This window comes from Oncorhynchus mykiss, chromosome 9 (assembly GCF_057628025.1).
Source record: "Oncorhynchus mykiss isolate SJ-2025 chromosome 9, ASM5762802v1, whole genome shotgun sequence".
Taxonomy (NCBI): domain Eukaryota; kingdom Metazoa; phylum Chordata; class Actinopteri; order Salmoniformes; family Salmonidae; genus Oncorhynchus; species Oncorhynchus mykiss.
The window spans coordinates 9,193,406-9,204,592 of record NC_143030.1 but is presented as its reverse complement, the minus strand read 5'-3'; the positions used below and the strand labels follow the sequence as shown (position 1 = coordinate 9,204,592).

General features: G+C 39.3%; 2 protein-coding genes across 2 annotated transcripts in view; one reads left to right on the top strand and one right to left on the bottom strand.

Moving 5' to 3' along the window:
- LOC110515519 (leucine-rich repeat and fibronectin type-III domain-containing protein 4) overlaps positions 1–756 on the bottom strand; it is a 77,589-nt gene extending 76,833 nt beyond the window's left edge. The window contains exon 1 of the mRNA XM_036987223.2: positions 125–756. The gene's annotated coding sequence lies outside the window, so the exon portion shown is untranslated. The remainder of the gene's footprint in view (positions 1–124) is intronic.
- Positions 1–11,187, top strand: part of LOC110518778 (pyruvate carboxylase, mitochondrial) — a 484,892-nt gene that overhangs the window by 369,403 nt on the left and 104,302 nt on the right.

Sequence of the window (11,187 nt, the reverse complement as noted above, 5' to 3'; positions counted from 1 at the left end):
TCTATCCCATTATGGCGTGTGTGAGTGTACGGGCAGTACCATTGAGACAGATACAACGTTGCGATATCTATACATCTCTATGCGACATCCTTCTTTTCCCAGAGATAAAAGTGATGGAACCAACCTAGTCATCCGGATTCATCTGTACGGAATCACGGAATCACGGAATGTCCGATCTTCTCTTAATCCTGATCCGTCCAATGTGCTGCTCCTCAGGAAAAAACAGGCAACTCTCTCTCTCTCTCCTTCTCTCTCTCTCTCTCTCTCTCTCTCTCTCTAGAGTACACTTCTTCACCTCTCTCTCCCTGCCGCTGTCTCTCTCTCTCTCTCGTTCCCTCGTTCTCTCGCCAGCTGTACAACACGAAATCTCTTCAGAGGACAAACCCTCTCTCTTTCCTCATCCCCTTTCCCATTTCTACCTCCGTCCAGATCTCTCCGTCCGTAGATTGCATTTTAAGTCATTTTAATCCCTGCGTACAGGTATTGAATGAAAAAGATGAAAAAGAGAGAGAGAGGGATGAAAGGAGAGGAAGAGAACAAACGAGAGAAGGAAAAACACTGTGATAATTCCCTCTATAGTTTTTTTCCCCGTCCTCCTTTAATTTTGTCCTCTGTTCCTCCTGTCTTCATTCATCCATGTATCTCTCTATCGCTTTTTCCTCCCCCTCTGTTTCTCAGGGTAGACGGTTTGCAGTGGTTACTGCAGAGAGAGGATGGTAGAGTGTGACTGTTCATAATGTGCAGCCTACACAGACTGAGAGAGAGAGAGAAACAGAGAGAGAGCGAGAGAGAAGGAGGGAGGGCGGAAGGGCGAGAGAGCGGGACTGGGATAGAGAGAGAGAGAGAGCGATGGAGTGAGAGCCTCGAGTATCATTTGCCTGGATAGAAATGGAAAAAGAGCTAGAGAAGTGTGAGAGGAGAACGAGAGTGAAAGTGAGAGAGAGAGAGAGAGAGAGAGATTTCAGAACATTTCAAGCAGACAACCTAAGAAAATTAACAACAATGACAAATGGGTTGATGAAGGATGCAAAAACCGTGTAAGGAAATTGAAAAACCTATCCGACCAATAACATAGAGTCCCAGAAAACCTGAGCCTACGACATCAACGTGGTGAATCACTAAAACAATGCAGACATACACTATGGAAAAAGATGGAACAGCGCGTCAGAAATCAGCAGAAATGTCATTGTAGAATCTGTAGAATTTAACCACTTCTCGCAAAATGTGTAAACTTTAAACAAACAACAACACAAAGAGTTTGTAACGATATACACTGAGAGTCGGGAAGCTTCAGGGTTATTGTTTAATAAACGTATAAACAATAAACAAAACAAGAAACACAAACAGCAACATCGGTATGATGACTCAACTAAGGGTTGTTTTTGTTTGTCCTGGTGTTGGAGCCGGAGCTACCTGGGAGGCCTCAGCGGGTTCGATAGGCTCCCATGCCTCAGCTGGGTGAACAGGTTCCCATAACTCAGCTGGGTGAACAGGTTCCCATGTCTCAGCTGGGTGAACAGGCTCCCATGCCTCAGCTGGGTGAACAGGTTCCCATGCCTCAGCTGGGTGAACAGGTTCCCATGCCTCAGCTGGGTGAACAGGTTCCCATGCCTCAGCTGGGTGAACAGGTTCCCATGCCTCAGCTGGGTGAACAGGTTCCCATGCCTCAGCTGGGTGAACAGGTTCCCATGCCTCAGCTGGGTGAACAGGTTCCCATGCCTCAGCTGGGTGAACAGGCTCCCATGCCTCAGCTGGGTGAACAGGTTCCCATGCCTCAGCTGGGTGAACAGGCTCCCATGCCTCAGCTGGGTGAACAGGTTCCCATGCGTCAGCTGGGTGAACAGGTTCCCATGCCTCAGCTGGGTGAACAGGCTCCCATGCCTCAGCTGGGTGAACAGGTTCCCATGCCTCAGCTGGGTGAACAGGTTCCCGTGCCTCAACCAAGGCAACCGGGGAGGTCTCATCAGGCCCTCACTCCTCTGCCGGTTTCGTCAGGTTTCTGGTCCACTCTTGATCCCCGGGATCGTCACCTGTGGTTGGCGTCCTGCGGCCGGAGCCGAGCGAGCCGGGGAGGGGTACTGTCACGTATGCTCTCTCTCCGGCGCTCTCAGTTGTCATTCTCCCGTGCCTTAGCAGAGGTGACCGGTCCGCTCCTGATCCCCAGGATTGACATCCTGGCTTGCGTCCTGCGGCGGGAGGAGTGCGTCGGCGAGACAGACAGACAGACAGACAGACAGGGTCACGTGTGCTCCCTCTCCGGCCTCTAGGTCACCAGGCGCACACCTGTTACCAGCACTACGCACACAATGACACTCACCTGGACTCCATTGTCTCCTTGGTTACCTGCCCTTTATATGTCCCTTTGGTTTCTTCGCCAGGCGTCATTGTTCCTGTATCACGTCGTTGTTCGTGTTTCTTGTTTTATATTATGTTTTCATTCATTTATTTAAATGATTCACTCCCTGAACTTGCTTCCTGTCTCTCAGCGCACATTGTTACACAGTTATCTATCCAAACTGGATGGATAAAACACTTCTCTGATCTGTTTGGCTCTGTAACAAATAACATACAGCAAAAACATATAGATGATAAATTACAAATCTTAGAACCATCTCCGACTACCAGAACCCACTGGATTCTCCAATTACATTAAATGAACTACAGGACAAAATACAAACCCTCCAACCCAAAAGGGCCTGTGGTGTAGATGGTATCCTCAACACAATGAAGTAATAAGTAATAAAATATACAGTCCGCAAACTACAATTGGGTATACTTAATCTCTTAATTAACTTCTTAAGGTATAGGGGGCAGTATAGGGGATAAATAGCGTGCCCAATTTCAACTTCCTGCTACTCATGCCAAGAATATAAGATATGCATATTATTAGTAGATTTGGAAAGAAAACACTCTGAAGTTTCTAAAACGGTTTGAATCATGTCTGTGAGTATAACAGAACTTATGTAGCAGGAAAAACCCAGAGGACTAACCGTTCAGATTTTTTTTTTTGAGGTCTCTGTCTGTTCACTGAGTTCTCATTGGGAAACGATATTTCTTAGGAACGTGTTTTCAGTTCCTACCGCTTCCACTGGATGTCACCAGTCTTTGGAATGTGGTTGAGGTTATTCATTTGTGCAATGAAGAAGTACGGCCATCTAGGAACTGCGTAACACTGCGTAACACTGTTGAGAGTTGCGCAAGACTTGAAAAGACTTGACAAGTAGCGTTGGTTTGTTGTCTTCCTGTGTTTAACACAGATAGACCCGTCTTCAATTTGATCGATTATTAACATTTAAAAATACCTAAAGTTGTATTACAAAAAGTCGTTTGAAATGTAGTTTGAAATGTTTTGGCAAAGTTTACAGGTAACTTTTGAGATATTTTGTAGTCACGTTGCGCAATTTGGAAGCTGTTTTTTTCTGGATCAAACGCGCCAAATAAATTGACAGTTTGGATATATATGGACGGAATTAATCGAACAAAAGGACCAATTGTGATGTTTATGGGACATATTGGAGTGCCAACAAAAGAAGCTCGTCAAAGGCATGATTTATATTTTATTTCTGCATTTTGTGTAGCGCCTGCAGGGTTGAAATATGCTACTCTCTTTGTTTACTGTTGTGCTATCATCAGATACTAGCTTCTTATGCTTTCGCCGAAAAGCCTTTTTAAAATCTGACATGTTGGCTGGATTCACAACGAGTGTAGCTTTAATTTAGTATCTTACATGTGTGATTTAATGAAAGTTTGATTTTTTTATAATTTTATTTGAATTTGCCGCGCTGCATTTTCCCTGGCTTTTGGCCAAGTGAGACGCTAGCATCCCCTATCCTAGAAAGGTTAAACATCATCCTCAGCTCTGGCATCTTCCCCAATATTTGGAACCAAGGACTGATCACCCCAATCCACAAAAGGGGAGACAAATTTTAACCGAATAAATGCAGTGGTATATGCATCAACAGCAACCTTGAGAAAGTCCTCTGCATTATCATTAACAGCAACCTTGAGAAAATCCTCTGCATTATCATCAACAGCAACCTTGAGAAAATCCTCTGCATTATCATTAACAGCAACTTTGAGAAAATCCTCTACATTATCATTAACAGCAACCTTGAGAAAATCCTCTACATTATCATTAACAGCAACCTTGAGAAAATCCTCTGCATTATCATTAACAGCAGAATTGTACATTTCCTCAGTGAAAACAATGCACTGAGCAAATGTCAAATTGGCTTTTTACCAAATCACCGTATGACAGACCATGTATTCACCCTGCATACACTAATTGACAAACAAACCGAAACAAAGGCAAAGTCTTCCGATGCTTTGTTAATTTCTGCTATACAAATTGATGGAAAGTGGTGTTGGGGGAAAAACATACAATATTATGAAATTTGAGTACACAAACAACAAGTGTGCGGTTAAAATTGGCGAAAAAACACATTTCTATCCACAGAGTTGGGGGGTGAGACAGGGATGCAGCTTAAGCCCCACCCTCTTCAACAAATATATCAACGAATTGGCGCGGGCACTAGAACAGTCTGCAGCACCCGGCCTCACCCTACTAGAATCAGAAGTCAAATGTCGACTGTTTGCTGATGATCTGGTGCTTCTGTCCCCAACCAAGGAGGGCCTACAGCAGCACCTAGATCTTCTGCACAGATTCTGCCAGACCTGGGCCCTGACAGTAAATCTCAGTAAGACCAAAATAATGGTGTTCCAAAAAAGGTCCAGTCACCAGGACCACAAATATACATTCCATCTAGACACTGTTTCCCTAGAGCACACAAAATACTATACATACCTCGGCCTAAACATCAGCGTCACAGGTAACTTCCACAAAGACGTGAACGAGCTGAGAGACAAGGCAAGAAGGGCATTCTAAGCCATCAAAAGGAACATAAATTTCAACATACCAATTAGGATCTGGCTAAAATTACTTGAATCAGTTATCGAACCCATTGCCCTTTATGGTTGTGAGGTCTGGAGTCCGCTCACCAACCAAGAATTCACAAAATGGGACAACATCAAATGAGACTCTGCATGCAGAATTCTGCTCAAAAATTTCCTCGGTGTACGATGTAAAACAAATAATGCATACAGAGCAGAAATAGGCCGATACCCACTAATTATCAACATGCTGAAGAGCAGTTAAATTCCACAACAACCTAAAAGGAAGTGATTCCCAAACCTTCCATAACAAAGCCATCACCTACTTAGAATCTAACCTGGAGAAGAGTCCCCTAAGCAAGTGATAAATTGATACAATGATACATTGATAGAATGATAGATTGATTTAGTGGCAATGTGATAGAGTGGTAATGTGATAGAGTGGTAATGTGATAGTGGTAGAATGTGATAGAGTGGTAGAATGTGATAGAGTGGTAGAATGTAATAGAGTGGTAGAATGTAATAGAGTGGTAGAATGTAAAAGAGTGGTAGAATGTAATAGAGTGATAGAATGATAGCGATAGAGTGGTAGAATGTAATAGAGTGGTAGAATGTAATAGAGTGGTAGAATGTAATAGAGTGGTAGAATGTAATTATAGTGGTAGAATGTAATAGAGTGATAGAATGTAATAGAGTGGTAGAATGTAATAGAGTGGTAGAATGTAATAGAGTGGTAGAATGTAATAGAGTGGTAGAATGTAATAGAGTGGTAGAATGTAATGGGGTGATAGAATGATAGTGATAGAATGATAGTGATAGAGTGGTAGAATGTAATAGAGTGATAGAATGATAGTGATAGAGTGGTAGAATGTAATAGAGTGGTAGAATGTAATAGAGTGGTAGAATGTAATAGAGTGGTAGAATGTAATAGAGTGATAGAATGTAATAGTGATAGAGTGGTAGAATGTAATAGAGTGATAGAATGATAGTGATAGAGTCATAGAGTGATAGTGATAGAATGATAGTGATAGAGTGATAGAGTGATAGTGATAGAATGATAGTGATAGAATGATAGTGATAGAATGATAGTGATAGAGTGATAGAATGATAGTGATAGAGTGATAGTGATATAATGATAGTGATAGTGATAGAGTGATATAATGATAGTGATAGAATGATAGAATGATAGCGATAGAGTGACAGTGATAGAGTGATAGAATGATAGTGATAGTGAGAGTGATAGTGATAGAATAATAGTGATAGAGTGATAGAGTGATAGTGATAGAATGATAGTGATAGAGTGATAGTGATAGAATGATACTGATAGAGTGATAGTGATAGAGTGATAAGTGATAGAATGATAGTGATAGTGAGAGTGATAGTGATAGAATAATAGTGATAGAGTGATAGAGTGATAGTGATAGAATGATAGATAGAGTGATAGTGATAGAATGATACTGATAGAGTGATAGTGATAGAGTGATAAGTGATAGAATGATAGTGATAGCGAGAGTGATAGTGATAGAATAATAGTGATAGAGTGATAGAGTGATAGCGATAGAATGATAGTGATAGATTGATAGTGTTAGAATGATAGTGATAGAGTTATAAAATGATAGTGATAGAATGTAATAGAGTGGTAGAATGATAGAGATAGAATGATAGTGATAGAGTGATAGAGTGATAGTGATAGAGTGGTAATGTAATAGAGTGGTAATGTAATATAGTGATATAATGATAGTGATAGAGTGATAGAATGATAGTGATAGAGTGATAGTGATAGAGTGATAGAGTGATAGTGATAGAGTGGTAATGTAATAGAGTGGTAATGTAATAGAGTGATAGAATGACAGTGATAGAGTGATAGAGTGATAGTGATAGAGTGATAGAATGATAGTGATATAATGATAGTGATAGAGTGATAGAATGATAGTGATAGAGTGATAGATTGATAGTGATGGAGTGATAGTGATAGAGTGATAGTGATAGAGTGGTAATGTAATAGAGTGATAGAATGATAGTGATAGAGTGATAGAATGATACTGATAGAGTTATAGAATGATAGTGACAGAGTGATATAATGATAGTGATAGAGTGATATAATGATAGTGATAGAGTGATGGAATGATAGTTATAGAGTGATAGAATGATAGTGATAGAGTGATAGAATGATAGTTATAGAGTGATAGAATGATAGTGATAGAGTGATATAATGATAGTGATAGAATGATAGTGATAGAGTGATAGAATGATAGTGATAGAGTGATAGCGATAGAGTGATAGAGTGATAGAATGATAGTTATAGAGTGATAGAATGATAGCGATAGAGTGATATAATGATAGTGATAGAGTGATAGAATGATAGTGATATAATGATAGTGACAGAGTGATAGAGTGATAGAATGATAGTTATAGAGTGATAGAATGATAGCGATAGAATGATATAATGATAGTGATAGAGTGATAGAATGATAGTGATAGAGTGAAAATGATAGTGATAGAGTGATATAATGATAGTGATAGAGTGATAGAATGATAGTGATAGAGTGATATAATGATAGTGATAGAGTGAAAGAAGGATAGTGATAGAATGATAGTGACAGAGTGATAGAGTGATAGAATGATAGTGATAGAGTGATAGAATGATAGTGATAGAGTGATATAATGATAGTGATAGAGTGATAGAATGATAGTGATAGAGCGATATAATGATAGTGATATAATGATAGTGATATCTTCTCTTTCCTAACCTCTTATCTCCTCTCTTTCCTAACCTCTTCTCTCTCTTCTCTTTCCTAACCTCTTCTCTATTCTCTTCTCTTTCCTAATATTTTCACTTCTCTTTCCTTCCTTTCACTCCTTTCACTCTCTTTTCATTCCTGAGCTCTACTCTCTTCTCATTCCTAACATCTTCCCTCACCTATTTCCAAACATCTTCTATCTTCTATTTCCTAACCTCCTCTGTCTTCTCTTTCCTAACCTCTTCTATCTTCTATTTCCTAACCTCTTCTATTTTTCTTTCCAAACCTCTTCTGTCTTCTCTTTCCAAACATCTTCGGTTATAATGACTGGTAGTATCTAGTGTTATAATTTATCTAGTGTTATAATGTATCTAGTGTTATAATGTATCTAGTGTTATAATGTATCTAGTGTTATAATGTATCTAGTGTTATAATGTATCTATTGTTATAATGTATCTAGTGTTATAATGTATCTGGTGTTATAATGACTGGTAGTATCTAGTGTTAGAATGTATCTGGTGTTATAATGTATCTAGTGTTATAATGTATCTAGTGTTATAATGACTGGTAGTATCTAGTGTTAGAATGTATCTGGTGTTATAATGTATCTAGTGTTATAATGTATCTAGTGTTATAATGACTGGTAGTATCTAGTGTTAGAATGTATCTGGTGTTATAATGTATCTAGTGTTATAATGTATCTAGTGTTATAATGACTGGTAGTATCTAGTGTTAGAATGTATCTGGTGTTATAATGTATCTAGTGTTATAATGTATCTAGTGTTATAATGACTGGTAGTATCTAGTGTTAGAATGTATCTGGTGTTATAATGTATATAGTGTTATAATGTATCTAGTGTTATAATGTATCTAGTGTTATAATGTATCTATTGTTATAATGTATCTATTGTTATAATGTATATAGTGTTATAATGTGTCTAGTGTTATAATGTGTCTAGTGTTATAATGTGTCTAGTGTTATAATGTATCTATTGTTATAATGTATCTATTGTTATAATGTATCTAGTGTTATAATGTATATAGTGTTATAATGTGTCTAGTGTTATAATGTGTCTAGTGTTATAATGTATCTATTGTTATAATGTATCTATTGTTATAATGTATCTAGTGTTATAATGTATCTGGTGTTATAATGACTGGTAGTATCTAGTGTTATAATGTATCTAGTGTTATAATGTATCTGGTGTTATAATGTATCTAGTGTTATAATGTATCTAGTGTTATAATGACTGGTAGTATCTAGTGTTAGAATGTATCTGGTGTTATAATGTATCTAGTGTTATAATGTATCTAGTGTTATAATGTATCTAGTGTTATAATGTGTCTAGTGTTATAATGTATCTATTGTTATAATGTATCTATTGTTATAATGTATCTAGTGTTATAATGTATCTGGTGTTATAATGACTGGTAGTATCTAGTGTTATAATGTATCTAGTGTTATAATGTATCTGGTGTTATAATGTATCTAGTGTTATAATGTATCTAGTGTTATAATGTATCTAGTGTTATAATGACTGGTAGTATCTAGTGTTAGAATGTATCTGGTGTTATAATGTATCTAGTGTTATAATGTATCTAGTGTTATAATGACTGGTAGTATCTAGTGTTAGAATGTATCTGGTGTTATAATGTATCTAGTGTTATAATGTATCTAGTGTTATAATGACTGGTAGTATCTAGTGTTAGAATGTATCTGGTGTTATAATGTATCTAGTGTTATAATGTATCTAGTGTTATAATGACTGGTAGTATCTAGTGTTAGAATGTATCTGGTGTTATAATGTATCTAGTGTTATAATGTATCTAGTGTTATAATGTATCTAGTGTTATAATGTGTCTAGTGTTATAATGTATCTATTGTTATAATGTATCTATTGTTATAATGTATCTAGTGTTATAATGTATCTGGTGTTATAATGACTGGTAGTATCTAGTGTTATAATGTATCTAGTGTTATAATGTATCTGGTGTTATAATGTATCTAGTGTTATAATGTATCTAGTGTTATAATGACTGGTGCTATCTAGTGTTATAATCTATCTAGCCTAGTGAAATGGTAGTTAATTGATTTAATGTCACTGATAGTCAGTGTAAACCAGGCTTTGCATGAACACACACACACACACACACACACAGAACACGCACACACACAGAATACGCACACATACAGAACACACACACACACAGAACACACACATGGGGCTGCCACCCTGACCCAGTAAACAAACCTGTCATTCATCTAGAGAAATGGATCAACGCCCAACTGTTCAGTACACTAACGTCCTTGCATGTGTGTCTGTTTTCATGTACGTTTGTACATATGCTGCCAGAGTATAAGGTTATCTCTGTTTTGTTGTGTGTGTGTGTGTGTGTGTGTGTGTGTGTGTGTGTGTGTGTGTGTGTGTGTGTGTGTGTGTGTGTGTTTGTGTGTGTGTGTGTTTGTGTGTGTGTGTGTGTGTGTGTGTGTGTGTGTGTGTTTGTGTGTGTGTGTGTGTGTGTCAGTGTGTGTGTGTGTGTGTATTTTATTTCACACTGCCAGGTGTGCGAGGTGTGTGTGTGTCAACATGCGTGTGTGTCTGTTTGTCTTGTTCCCAGCCACGGCCCAGTTGTTTAGACCCAAGGGATGAAGGGAACGAGACACAGATGGAGTGAGCGAGACGGAGAGGAGAGGAGAGGGGGGAAAGACAGATTACCTGACATCCCTCTATTCAGACTCTAATCACGGTACAGAGTGATGGGGCGAAGAAAAGATTAGTAAAGAGAAAAGATAGAATGAGAGTGAGATGGAGAAAGAAGAGATGATGGGGGAGAGAGAGATGGGAGGGAGAGTCAAACACGAGCATACAGAGAGAGGGAGAGACAGAGAGAGGGAGAGAGAGACAAACACTGACAGAGAGAGGGAGAGAGAGACAAACACAGACAAACACAGACAGAGAGAGGGAGAGAGAGACAAACACTGACAGAGAGAGGGAGAGAGAGAGAGACAAACACGGACAGAGAGAGGGAGAGAGAGACAAACACAGACAGAGAGAGGGAGAGAGAGACAAACACAGACAAACACAGACAGAGAGAGGGAGAGAGAGACAAACACGGACAGAGAGAGGGAGAGAGAGACAAACACTGACAGAGAGAGGGAGAGAGAGACAAACACGGACAAACACAGACAGAGAGAGGGAGAGAGAGACAAACACAGACAGAGAGAGGGAGAGAGAGAGACAAACACGGACAGAGAGAGGGAGAGAGAGACAAACACGGACAGAGAGAGGGAGAGAGAGGGAGAGAGAGACAAACACGGACAGAGAGAGGGAGAGAGAGACAAACACGGACAGAGAGAGGGAGAGAGAGACAAACACGGACAGAGAGAGGGAGAGAGAGACAAACACGGACAGAGAGATGGAGAGAGAGACAAACACAGAAAAACACAGACAGCGACAGGGAGAGAGAGCGAGAAGAATGGAGAAGGCAGAGACAAATAGAGACAAAGAGAGATGGAGAGGTGGAGAGGTGGGAAAGAAAAAGAGGGATGAGGCAG